Below are 12,404 nucleotides of genomic sequence, written 5' to 3'. Positions count from 1 at the left end.
TCTGTTGGGTGACACTTATTTCTCTTTGCATATGAGGAATACGAAGGGTGGTGGTTCCATTGTATGCTGTCTGCCTCTGTTGTACAAGTGGTTTATTTCACACTTGCCTCAGACGCTTGCCTTCAAGGAGAACAAGGGATGTCTACGGTGGTCCACGAGACTTATGTCTCTCACTAATGATGATATCTCTTGGTATAATCGTGTTTATGATGGCGTTCAGATTATTGACTCTTGTGGTGAGTTCTCCAATGTACCTCTTCTTGGTACATGTGGTGGAAATAATTACAACCCTGCTTTGGCTTGCCGTCAGCTTGGGTTCCCCTTAAAGGACAAACCTAACAACATTTCGTTGGAAGGCTTATTCTTTCAAGAGGGTAAAGATCCCAAAAACTTGAAGGATATGATGGTCCGCGCCTGGTGCAAGGTTCATAGGAAAGGGAGGAATGAGCTTGGTCCGAAGAGTTGTGTTTCTTTGGAACCTTACACCTCTTGGGTAAGGAAGAGAGATCTTGAGTACCACATGCCGTACGAGTATCCGAGACCTACCCCTATGATTATGGTTGGGCCTTCAACCCTCCCTAATCAAGGAGTAGAGGAGTTGAGAGACGAAGACCGTTCGTGTGCATGGGTTCGTGAGCGTGAGGAGCTTCTTCAGCAGCTTAAGGATAAGGATGCAGTGATCGAGTTTCTAGAGCATCAGGTTATTGATGAGCCTGATGATGTGGTTACTTCTCTTCTTCCTCACTCGTCTAGGTTTTGGAAGAAGAGATATGACCAGCTCGCCAAGGAGAAGGCCGACATGGAAGCAGCTTATGAGAGAGAGGTGAAGAGGCTTCGTGCGATGTATCTTCCGATCTCGAAGGCTTTGGACGATTGCTTCTAGGGCTCCATAGGATGTTTATTCTCCTTTTCTCTTGTATTGTATTTGGTTACCAAAGCTGTACTACTTCCTTGGTGTAAAAAGTTTCCAAATATTATATTGCTATGAGTATTCCATATATGTCTTAAAAATTTCAATATTTTCAAAACATTTGCAAATAGATTTTTATAAAGTTCCTCTGATAAAAAACAAATCATATGCACAAGCACTGCATGCATCATATGCATAAGCAGGTTTTGGTTCCGAGCTCTGATACAATGGTCTAACTCTTTGCTTTTCATTTATTTGAAGACAAGCTGGCGCACCGGTACAACACCCGAGCAAATCATCAGAAGATCATGGAACACCTCGAACAATAAAACAGAGATTTGGAGGAAGAGATTTCCAGGCTGACTGTTATGATGGATTCAGTTCTTGCTGCATAGAGTCAAGCTTCTCCAACTCCTGCAACTCCTCCCGCGAGGACAGTCATTTCTGAAGTGGTTACCTCAACTGTGCCTGCTGCCACTGCCCACTTCACTCCTAATATGCCAGCTAGATTCCCTTAGGGAATGCCATCTAACTTCGTGCCAGAGGGTTTCTCTCCCACTCTTGCTTCTATGCCGGCATCTAGCCCGATCCTGTCTGTACTGCCACCTGTAGTGCACACTCTCCCTCGTGTGGAAGACACCATTTATCATTCCGAGCCATCTGAGGGCCCGAACGTATATGAGAAAATGGATGAGATGAAAGATCAATTTATTGATTTGGGCAAGGAGTTGAAAACTTTGAGAGGTAAGGACCTTTTTGGGAAGAGTGCTGCTGAATTGTGCTTAGTGCCCAACATGAAGATCCCGGTTAAATTCAAAGTGCTTGACTTTGAGAAGTACAAGGGAAACACGTGCCCACTCAGCCATCTTATGATGTATGCCCGCAAGATGTCGACCCAAACAGATAATGATCAACTACTGATTCACTACTTTTAGGATAGCCTGAGAAGTGCTGCACTCCGCTGGTATATGGGGCTAGAGAGTGCAAACATCCGCACTTTCAATGATCTTGGAGAGGCGTTTGTGAAACAGTATAAGTACAACATGGACATGGCTCCAGACAGAGATCAACTGAGGGCAATGTCCCAGAAGGACAAGGAGACCTTCAAGGAATACGCCCAGAGATGGCGAGAATTGGCAGCTCAGATAGTGCCACCCTTGGAGGAGAAGGAGATGACAAAGATCTTCTTGAAGACTTTGAACTCTTTCTACTATGAGTGCATGATTTCTAGTGCTCCCTCGGACTTTACTGAAATGGTAAATATGGGGATAAGGCTAGAAGAGGGAGTCCGCGAAGGACGACTGTCACGTGATGATGGCTCTTCGGCAAAGAAGTATGGAGGATTTTCCAGGAAGAAAGAAGAGGAGACTCATGTTGTTTCTTCCCATATCAAGAGAAGGCCCTCTATGAGGAGGAAAGAAGTTCGACCAACTGTTAACCAACACCAGGTGGCTCATATAGCACCTGCTTTCAGAGAAGCTCAACAACCACAAAAACAACATCGTCAACAACAATAGGCTTACTAGCCTCGCAACAATAATAACACCAGCACCAACAACTATGAGAGGAAGAGGGTAACTTTTGACCCGATTCCTATAACCTACCCTAAACTTTATCCTTCCTTAATTGACAGGAAGCTGATAACTCCTCGTGATCCTCCTGCTGTGCCAGCCAATCCCCAATGGTGGTACAAGCCCGAACTTCACTATGTGTATCATTCCGGTGTGCCCGGGTATGACGTGGAGAATTTCTTTCCATTAGAGACCAAGGTGCAAGACCTTGTGAGGAGTGGGATACTATTCTTTGAGGATGTAGGCCCGAATGTGAAAAAGAACCCATTGCCCGAGCATGGGAAGGCAACTGTCAATATGGTTCAGGGGTGCCCTGGCAAATACTAAGTCCTTTATGTGAATGACATAAGGCAATCCTTGGTAGAAATGCATAAGCTGTTGTGTGAACACAGTCATTATGAGCATGATCATGATAGGTGCCAGGTGTGCACTATCAATGAAAGAGGATGCCACAAGGTGAGGAAGGACATCCAAGAGATGTTAGACCAAGGGATGATTTAGATACTTCAGAATCATAATGAGGATGAAGTTCATGTTATCACTCCAGTATTCAAAATTCCTGATCCTGTTGTCATCAAGTATAATGGCAGCAAGAAGAAAGTGTCGCCAACTCTTATGATCAAGCCAGTGGGCCCTGTCCCATATGTATCAGATAAAGCGGTCTCATACCGTTATAATGTTGTTATGCTAGAAGATGGGAAGGAGGTGCCGTTGCCCTCAACCTCTGTTGTAAGCATTTCTGACGTTAGTGGAGTGACCCGTAGTGGTCGTTTTTTCTCGGCTCAGCCGAAATCCCACAAAGACGTTGTGAAGAAGGATGTTGCTAGTCCTGTCGGTCCCGTGGGGACTTCTTCTTCGAATCATTCTGTTCCTGTTGTGAAGGGTGTTGACACTCTTACTGTCATATCTGTTAAAGCTCCTGTCCTGGTTGGCCAGTCTGGCGTGTTGAAAGAGGGTGGTGATGAGATATTGAGGCTCATCAAGAGGAGTGAGTACAATATTGTGGAACAGTTGCTTCAAACTCCATCAAAGATATCTGTATTATCTTTGCTGATGAATTCAGAGCCACACCGTGAAGCATTGCAAAGGGTGTTGGACGTGGCATACGTGGATCACGATGTCACAATTGAGCAGTTTGACAACATTGTTGCAAATATAACTGCCTGCAACAATTTGAGCTTCTGTGATGATGATCTTCCCGAGGAGGGAAAATACCACAATTTGGCTTTACATATCTCCATGAATTGTAAAGACGATTCCATGTCTAATGTGTTAGTGAACACAAGGTCATCACTTAATGTATTGCCAAAGTCCACTCTTGCCAAAATTTCATATCAGGGGCCTCCCATGAGGCAAAGTGGAGTGGTGGTGAAAGCTTTTGATGGATCGCGTAAGACTGTGATTGGTGAATTAGACCTCTCGATCAAGATTGGACCTAGTGATTTCCAGATCACTTTCCAGGTTATGGATATACATCCGTCATACAACTATTTGCTTGGTAGACCATGGATTCACGAGGCAGATGCCGTGACATCCACCCTACACCAAAAGTTGAAGTTCGTTAAGAACAAGAAGTTGGTGGTGATAGGGGGAGAGAAGGCTCTCTTGGTCAGCCATTTATCTTCCTTTTTCTACATTGATGCTGAGGATGAGGTTGGAACTCCGTTCCAAGCCTTATCTATTGCTGAGCCTTCTAGGAAAGGACTTTCTTCATTTGTCTCCTATAATGACGCGAAGTTGGCCATTGAGCATGGTGCAATTGATGATTTGGGGAAAATGATCAAGTTGGAAGATAATAAGTCTCGGGCTGGTATAGGGTATTCTTCTGGTGTTTCCAATGATCTAGGGCTGTTTCAGAGTGGAGGCTTCATCCACACCAATGAAGATCAGGAAGCTGCTGCTATCATTGAAGAAGATGAAGAGGAAGACCTTGGCAACTTTGTCATACCTGGAGGAGTCTGCAATAATTGGATCGTTGTTGATGTTCTAACAGTTATCCAAAAGTCAACGTAATGTGTTCATTTTGTTTAAAAGCCCTTCTCCCATGCCAAAAGGAGAAGTGAAGACATTGTTGGTATAATTGATTAATACAATGATATTCATTCAATAATCGCATGTTAAATGTTTGTTTTTCAAATTATTTTTCATTTTTGCTTTTCGCATGAAAGTGGTGATCATCATAAAACCCTAAAAGGAGAATAAAATCAATTTTCCATCTGCATAATGATTTGCCTTGTTTGAATTATGAAATCTCTTTTATACTTAAAATCATTATGCAGGTTAATCAAACACATTGAACATAATGATCCAACACCATCTCCCAACTTTGAGTTCCCTGTATTTGAGGCAGAAGAAGATGATGTTGAAGAGATTCCTGATGAAATTACCCGTCTGCTTGAGCACGAGGAGAAGGTCATTCAGCCGCATCTTGAGAATCTGGAAACAGTCAACTTGGGGTCTGAAGACTGCATTAGTGAAGTGAAGATTGGGTCACTCCTTGAAGAGTTAGTTAAGAAGTGGTTGATTGAGTTTCTACGAGATGATGCCAACGTCTTTGCCTAGTCGTATGAAGACATGCCTGGTCTAGATACTGATATCGTGCAACATTTCTTGCCGTTGAAGCCTAAGTGCGTGCCTGTGAAGCAAAAGCTCAGAAGAACTCATCCTGATATGGCAGTGAAGATTAAAGAAAAAGTTCAGAAGCAAATTGATGAGGGGTTTCTGGTGACTTCTACATATCCTCAATGGGTGGCCAATATTGTGCTTGTGCCTAAGAAAGATGGAAAGATCTGAATGTGTGTGGATTACCGTGACTTGAATAAAGCTAGTCCAAAAGATGATTTTCCTCTACCACACATTGATATGCTGGTAGACAATACGGCTAAATTCAATGTATTTTTATTTATGGATGGATTTTCCAGTTATAATCAGTTTAAAATGGCACCCGGGGATATGGAGAAGACAACATTCATCACACCTTGGGGAAAATTCTGTTATCAAGTGATTCCCTTTGTAATACCCCAAAATTTACCCTTCGTTTTTTCTGGAAGCATGGGATTATGTTTCACATTTCATTGATATCATACTAGGTCATACTCATTGCATACTGCATTAGTGACATGGAAATCAGGGTTTGATCGATCACTCCTTAACAGAAGGAGCCCACACAAAGCAAGATTCAAAATTGGACTTCATTTTCCAAGTATACAAGTCTCAAGGGTCTCAGGGGGGTCCAAATATCTTATTATGGTCCTCAGTTCATCAGTGAAGGATTCAAAGTTATCAGAGTGTTCATCTGGATTTAATCAGACATTAGGGTTTCATGGCTACCTGCAACAGGCAATGTTTGGTTGGAAGTAGAGGAGCTCATCCATGTCATGATTAGAGAGGCATCTTGGCCTAGGAAGATTCACAATTATCTCAGGAAGATCCATTGGCAATCAGTGCAATCAATTTCTGATCATTTTGCCCTAAAACTAGGGTTTGGTATAAAATCAGTTTATTTCTGATTCTTTGGGTGAAACTCTTTTCCATGGCCCTCCATATGTCCACACGGGTCTACATACAAAAAATCATCTCTTTATTTGAGATAGAAGTGCTTCAATTGATCAATGGAATCGGGAATCAAATAGTTTGGGAAAAGTCAACTATGGGGCCAGAAAAGTCAACTCCTGACATTTTGAGAGTGGAATCTCAAAATCCATGCCTAGGGGATCCTACATGTGAAATTTGATCAAGGTTGGATCATGGATTCATCATTTAAACAAGAATTGGAAAAGTTACTTAATTTGGAAATGGTTGACTTTCCATTTAGGGCAAGTTTTCATGATCGTTGCACTCACTTTAGGCCCATTTTGCATCAAGATAAAAGCTCCATTTGAAAATTTCTCCAACATTAAAGTTGTTCCTCTTGTTCCAAGATTTCTAGAGATATAAAGTTTGCTCCATTTGGATTAGAATTGAGAAAGTTATTCTTAGTCAAATTGAGACATTTTTTTAGGACACTTAGAAAAATTTCTAAGTCCAAAATCTTCAAAATTTGTCAAGACTTCTTGGCCAGTTTTCTTGCACTTCAAGGCATTATTTGAAAATACTTTCTTCACAACAATTGTACCTTTCCATGTCCTCTTTCACATACTTTTGGAATCATATCATTTGGATCCATGGTTTGAGAGATACATTCATTTAAAGTGGGCACCATGACTTGATTTTCTAGGCAGATTTTGGGCCTGGCTGGCCCAATCAGATTTTCTAAGCATGCTGCACAAACCAGTCACGTTTTTTTTTATCTCTTTTGGACATGAATTGGACATCCATTCACTTAATTTTGGCCCAAAACAACAACATTTTACACCTCACTTCACACTTTTATTCTTATGGATAAATCACTTATTAAAAAGCCCATGAGAACACCTAATCCACCCTATTTAAGAAGCTGAAACCCTAACCCTAAAGGAGCATTGGAATTTCGTGGAAAGGAGGTAAAGCTTCATCACACATCAGATTCCATTCCATTTCTATTTTCCATTAGGTAATCATCTCTTCCATGGCCATGTTTTGATATATCTACGCTTGCTTACCATGTTCATCACCATTAATCCTTCCATTTTCATTTTCTTTTCCTTATTTAAAATATTTTCTTCGTCCATAAAATTACCCAAAAATATTTTTTCGCTTTTCTTAACGTTTTACTTAATTTTATTTAATTTTTATTTTCATATTTTTTTAATATTAGTATTTTATTTTAATTATTTATTCTAAATGGTCCATTTTAACACACTTTTTTTTATTCATTTTATTTTTACGACTTAAAATTATTGTTAGCATTTGATTTTTGGGATGAAGGTTGACCACTGTCTCATGGTCAACCTTACCTTTTCTTGGAATTTTATTTCATATTTTCAATTTATTTTGGATTTATTTTTGACCTAGTTTGGTTGGTTGACTTTTAATTTTATTTCTGTTTTATTTTAATTAATTCATGTACCAATTTTCATTATTTTTAAAATCTTTTTGGGGTATGATGATGTCCTGACCCCACCTTATCTAGTTTAATTTTTCATAATTGTCTTGATTAATTTACTATTTATTCTTGATTTATTTCTAACCTAATCTTATTAATTAACTTTTGGTTTGACCTATGTTTTGTTTTAATTAATTCACGTGCCAATTTTCATTATTTTTAAAATATTTTTGGGGGATGATGATGTCCTGAACCCACTTTATTTAGTTTAATTTTTCATAATTTTCTTGATTAATTTGCTATTTATTTGTTATTTTTTAAGTTGACTTCTTTATGATCGATGTTTGACTTAGGGATTGCTTATGGCAATTGAAGAGATCTTTTGATCCTCCCTTGTTCATCTCATATGCCATGTATTAGAGGCCTTTTACCTTGATTTTATTTCGTCCTTACCTTATTTCCTGATTAAATTATTCAGTGGACCCTTCGTGTGCATATTTTCATCTGTTATCTTTTATACTTGTTTCTCTCATCCATGCTTTCTATTGCTTGATTATTTAACATGTTCATACTCCCATGCATTGCTTAAATGCTCCATTATTTGATTCTTTGGTTTGATTATATATTGTTTATTTATCCGATCTGATTGATAACTGTTGCCTACTTGTATGATATATGAGGCATATATTCTTATTGTTTGTTTGCCATGAACAATCCCCATTCATAACAAATGTACCCCTCTCCCATAAAGTGTATAATATTTATTTCTTTATTTCTTTAGTCACCTGTTAATACAAGAATTAAAACGAAAATCCGATAACCATTTCAAAATAAGATCAAAAGCTCGATCCAACATCGAGTAATCATTTTCAAAACTTAACAGAACCAACACGCATTCATCCATCCTCTTGTAAGTCGATTACCTCAGGCATCGCCATCTACCTGTAAGTCGATTGCCTCCGGCATCGCCATCTACCCTTATCCGTAACTCCTCTTCGCGCTCCATCCGTCGACTCTTGTTCCGTTTAGGTAGCACCCATTAGGTAGAACCCTTTGTATGATAACATAGGTAGAATTCACATATTCTTTGCATGCTAACATTAGGTAGATGTTCCCCTTTGTAAATCCTAACACATAGGTCCATATTGTATGACAACTCTAGAGCAGAGCTTCCCCACTTTTAGACCTTCCGTGCGTCTCCGATCTTGTGGAATGTCAGTCCGTTCTATTGCAAAGAGGTAACTGTCTAAGACTCGATTCAGCGAGCTGTGACACCTACTGCTAGGACGTTGAACACACTGCCCACCCTCCTTTGACACAGATGGTGTCCTCTTTTGTAAGTCCATGTTCAGATGGCAATCCTTAACCCCTAGTTAGCCGAACTACGACAACTTTGATTCTCATGTTCAGATGAGATACGTAGGCACGAGATGCAATGTCTTGCCGAGTTTTTGACTGACGACTAACAACTAATCCTTTCTTGCTTTCACCCTTGCTACGATTCTCTTCTCTCGCCCTCGTTGCGATCGAGACCTTCCCTTTCTCTTGCCCTAGTTGCAATCGAGACCCTTATTCCCCTAGTTAGCCGAACTACATTTTTCTTTGATTCTCATTCCAGATGAGATACGTAGGCATAAGACGCGACGTCTTACCGAGCACACTTCTCTTTAACCCATAGGTAGCCGAGCTACGAAGACTCTGATTCTCATACTCAGATGAGATACGTAGGTACTGGATGCGACATCCTTGCAAGTTATTTTCTTTTAACCTTCCTTTTAGTAAATAGTACTTTAGATATACCTACACCCTTTAGACTAGAACAACACTTAGGAAAAGGGCTCCCTAGGAGTACCTAGGATGTTTTGGGTGCTTAAAACCTTCCCATTGCATAACCAACCCCCTTACCCAGATCTCTGACATTTTTACTAGTTTTTGATTCGATAAAACTTTTAGGTTTTTGTTCGCTTTCTAACCATTCCTTTGGATAAATAGAAGTGCGGTGACGACTCGACTTGTATGGTTTACCTTGGATTTAGTCAATATCTCTAATGGTAACGAATACCCCGTTACACCCTTCGGTTTGAAGAACGCCGGAGCCACGTACCAACGTGCTATGACTACCTTGTTTCATGATATGATGCACAATGAGATCGAGGTGTATGTCGATGATATGATTGCAAAGACGAAAACGGAATTTGAACATGTAGAACACTTGTTGAACCTTTTCCAGCATTTGAGGAAGTACAAACTCCACTTGAATTCGAACAAGTGTACATTTCGAGTCCATTCCGGAAAGTTATTGGGCTTTATTGTCAGCGAGAGAGGTATTGAAGTTGATCCTGCCAAGGTCAGAGCAGTACAAGAGATGCCTGCGCCCAAAACCGAGAAGCAAGTCCTAGGTTTTCTTGGCCGCTTGAATTACATTTCGAGATTTATATCCCACATGACTGCCACATGTGCGCCTATATTCAAGCTCTCCCGGAAAGACCAGCGTCATGATTGGACCGAGGAATGCCAAAAGGCCTTTAATAGTATTAAGGAGTATCTGTCTGAGCCTCCGATTCTGTCTCTGCCTGTTGAAGGGAGACTGTTGATTATGTACTTGACTGTGCTTGATGATTCCATGGGTTGTGTCCTTGGTCAACAAGATGAATCAGGAAAGAAAGAATATGCAATATACTACTTGAGTAAGAAGTTCACCGATTGTGAGTCTCGGTACTCAATGCTTGAGAAGACATGTTGTGCTTTGGCTTGGGCTGCTAAGCATTTACGCCAGTACTTGGTGAATCACACAACTTGGTTGATATCCAAAATGGATCCAATCAAGTACATCTTTGAGAAACCTGCTTTAACTGGGAGGATTACCCATTGACAGATGTTGTTATCTGAGTATGATATTGAGTATCGAGCTCAAAAAGCTATTAAAGGAAGTATCTTGGCTGACCATTTGGCCCATCAACCAATTGAAAATTATCAGTCAGTGCAATACGACTTCCCTGATGAGGAGATTCTGTATTTGAAGATGAAAGATTGTAATGAGCCTACCCTCGATGAAGGGCCAGAGCCTGGTTCCCGATGGGGTATGATGTTCGATGGTGTTGTCAATCAGTATGGAAATGGTATTGGGGAAGTGATTATTACTCCTCAAGGCACACATTTTCCTTTTACAGCATGGCTAACTTTCAAATTCACGAATAATATGGCGGAGTATGAGGCTTGTATTATGGGTTTGGAAGAATGTATTAATATTAGGATCAAACATCTTGATGTTTATGGCGATTCGGCCCTTGTTGTTAATCAAATTAAGGGTGAATGGGAGACGAATCTGAAGGTGAGAAAAACAAGAAAGGGGGGGTTTGAATTGTTTGGAAAAATAAGCGCTTTTCAAAAAGAAAATCACACAAGGATTTTATACTGGTTCGCTTATAACACAAAGCTACTCCAGTCCACCCGGCCAAGGTGATTTCGCCTTCAACAAGGACTTAATCCACTAATCTTGAAAGATTACAAACAACGTCTAAGATACAAAATCTCTTAGCCCTCTCAAGTATACAGACTACACAGAGTCACTTGAGGAAATCAACAAACAATAGAAGAAGGATTTATGTAAACTAGAGTGCTTCTTAGAAAGCAAGTATTACAAAATTAAGAACAAGAGTTTTTCACGTAATAAGCAAAAGCTTCGTGAAGATAGAGAGCAAGAGTGTTTTTCTTGTTGATGTTTCAGTATAATTTTTTCTCGTATGTGTGTTACTGAAAATTGATTTTCAATCCTTTATATAGATCAGTTGAAGTAGTAGTTGAAACTGGTGGATATTGAGATGAAGTTACGCCATCACATAATTAGCTAATGCAGGATGACTTTTTCTTCTTGAAATGACTTCTTACCACAAGTAGTATTTTCTTTATTGAGATTGGAGATTAACGTCTCTTTCTCAATTAGGAAATCCATTTGAAAATCTTTACTTGTCTTCAACGTTACTCTTTCATGATTAGCAAATCCATAATCAGAGTATTTGTGTTTCTGGAGAACCTTGGAATCTTGCTTCTGATGTTGATCTAAATAGATTCTTCAGAAAGCGTTGTTCAGAGTCAGAGGTTCTAGGACTTACTTCCTGTTAAGATGCTTCTGATACTTGTTGTTTAGTTCAGAGTTTGACTTTCTTGAACTTGTTTCTTCTTCAGAGCTTCTGATCATTTGATAATATGCTTCTGATCTGATACTCTATCTGATGACATCATCAGATTTCTTACTTCTTTCTTTAGAACCCTGCACACTTAGAAACTTTTCGTTAGGGTGCCATTTTTGGTTTCATCCTTTGTTATCATCAAAATCAAGGAATCTGTTGTAGAACAATTTTTGTTCTTACAATCTCCCCCTTTTTGATGATGACAAAACAACTTAAATTAGCAGATCAAACATGAATAAAATTAGATCAGATAGACAGAAGCTCCCCCTGAGATAGTACTAGGGAGTTCAGAGGTTCTGAAGTTCTTACCAGAGTTTTTTAAGTAAAGAGGTTTCTGAGATTTTCTGCAATTTCTTAAGTCCAAGTTAGATAATTTTGTTTATATATATATATATAAAATGTTGCAGAATGCTTGATGGTTTTAGACAATATTTTCATCAGAGCTAATAATTACTTTCTCCCCCTTTTTGTCAGAATCAAAAAGACATAGTAAAAAATAAGTAAAGAGAAAAAAAATAGATAAAGAGAAAAACTTAAAATTCATAGATAGAAGCACAAAGGCAACAAACAAAACATCAGGTTCAAAAAGAACAAGAAAAACATCAGAGTCAAAAGAAGACAGAAGCAAAACAATAGGCAAGCAAAAAATAAATCCTAAGTGCCTAAGGGTTCGGAGGCGGAGGCATTCTCTGAAGCAGCATAGCAAGCATGTTCTGGATGTTTTCGTTGACAGTATCTTGCTTGTCCATTCTGGCCCGGAGTTCATTCTG

This window comes from Lathyrus oleraceus, chromosome 7, assembly GCF_024323335.1.
Source record: "Lathyrus oleraceus cultivar Zhongwan6 chromosome 7, CAAS_Psat_ZW6_1.0, whole genome shotgun sequence".
In the NCBI taxonomy this organism is placed as follows: domain Eukaryota; kingdom Viridiplantae; phylum Streptophyta; class Magnoliopsida; order Fabales; family Fabaceae; genus Lathyrus; species Lathyrus oleraceus.
This window is presented reverse-complemented; position numbering follows the sequence as displayed.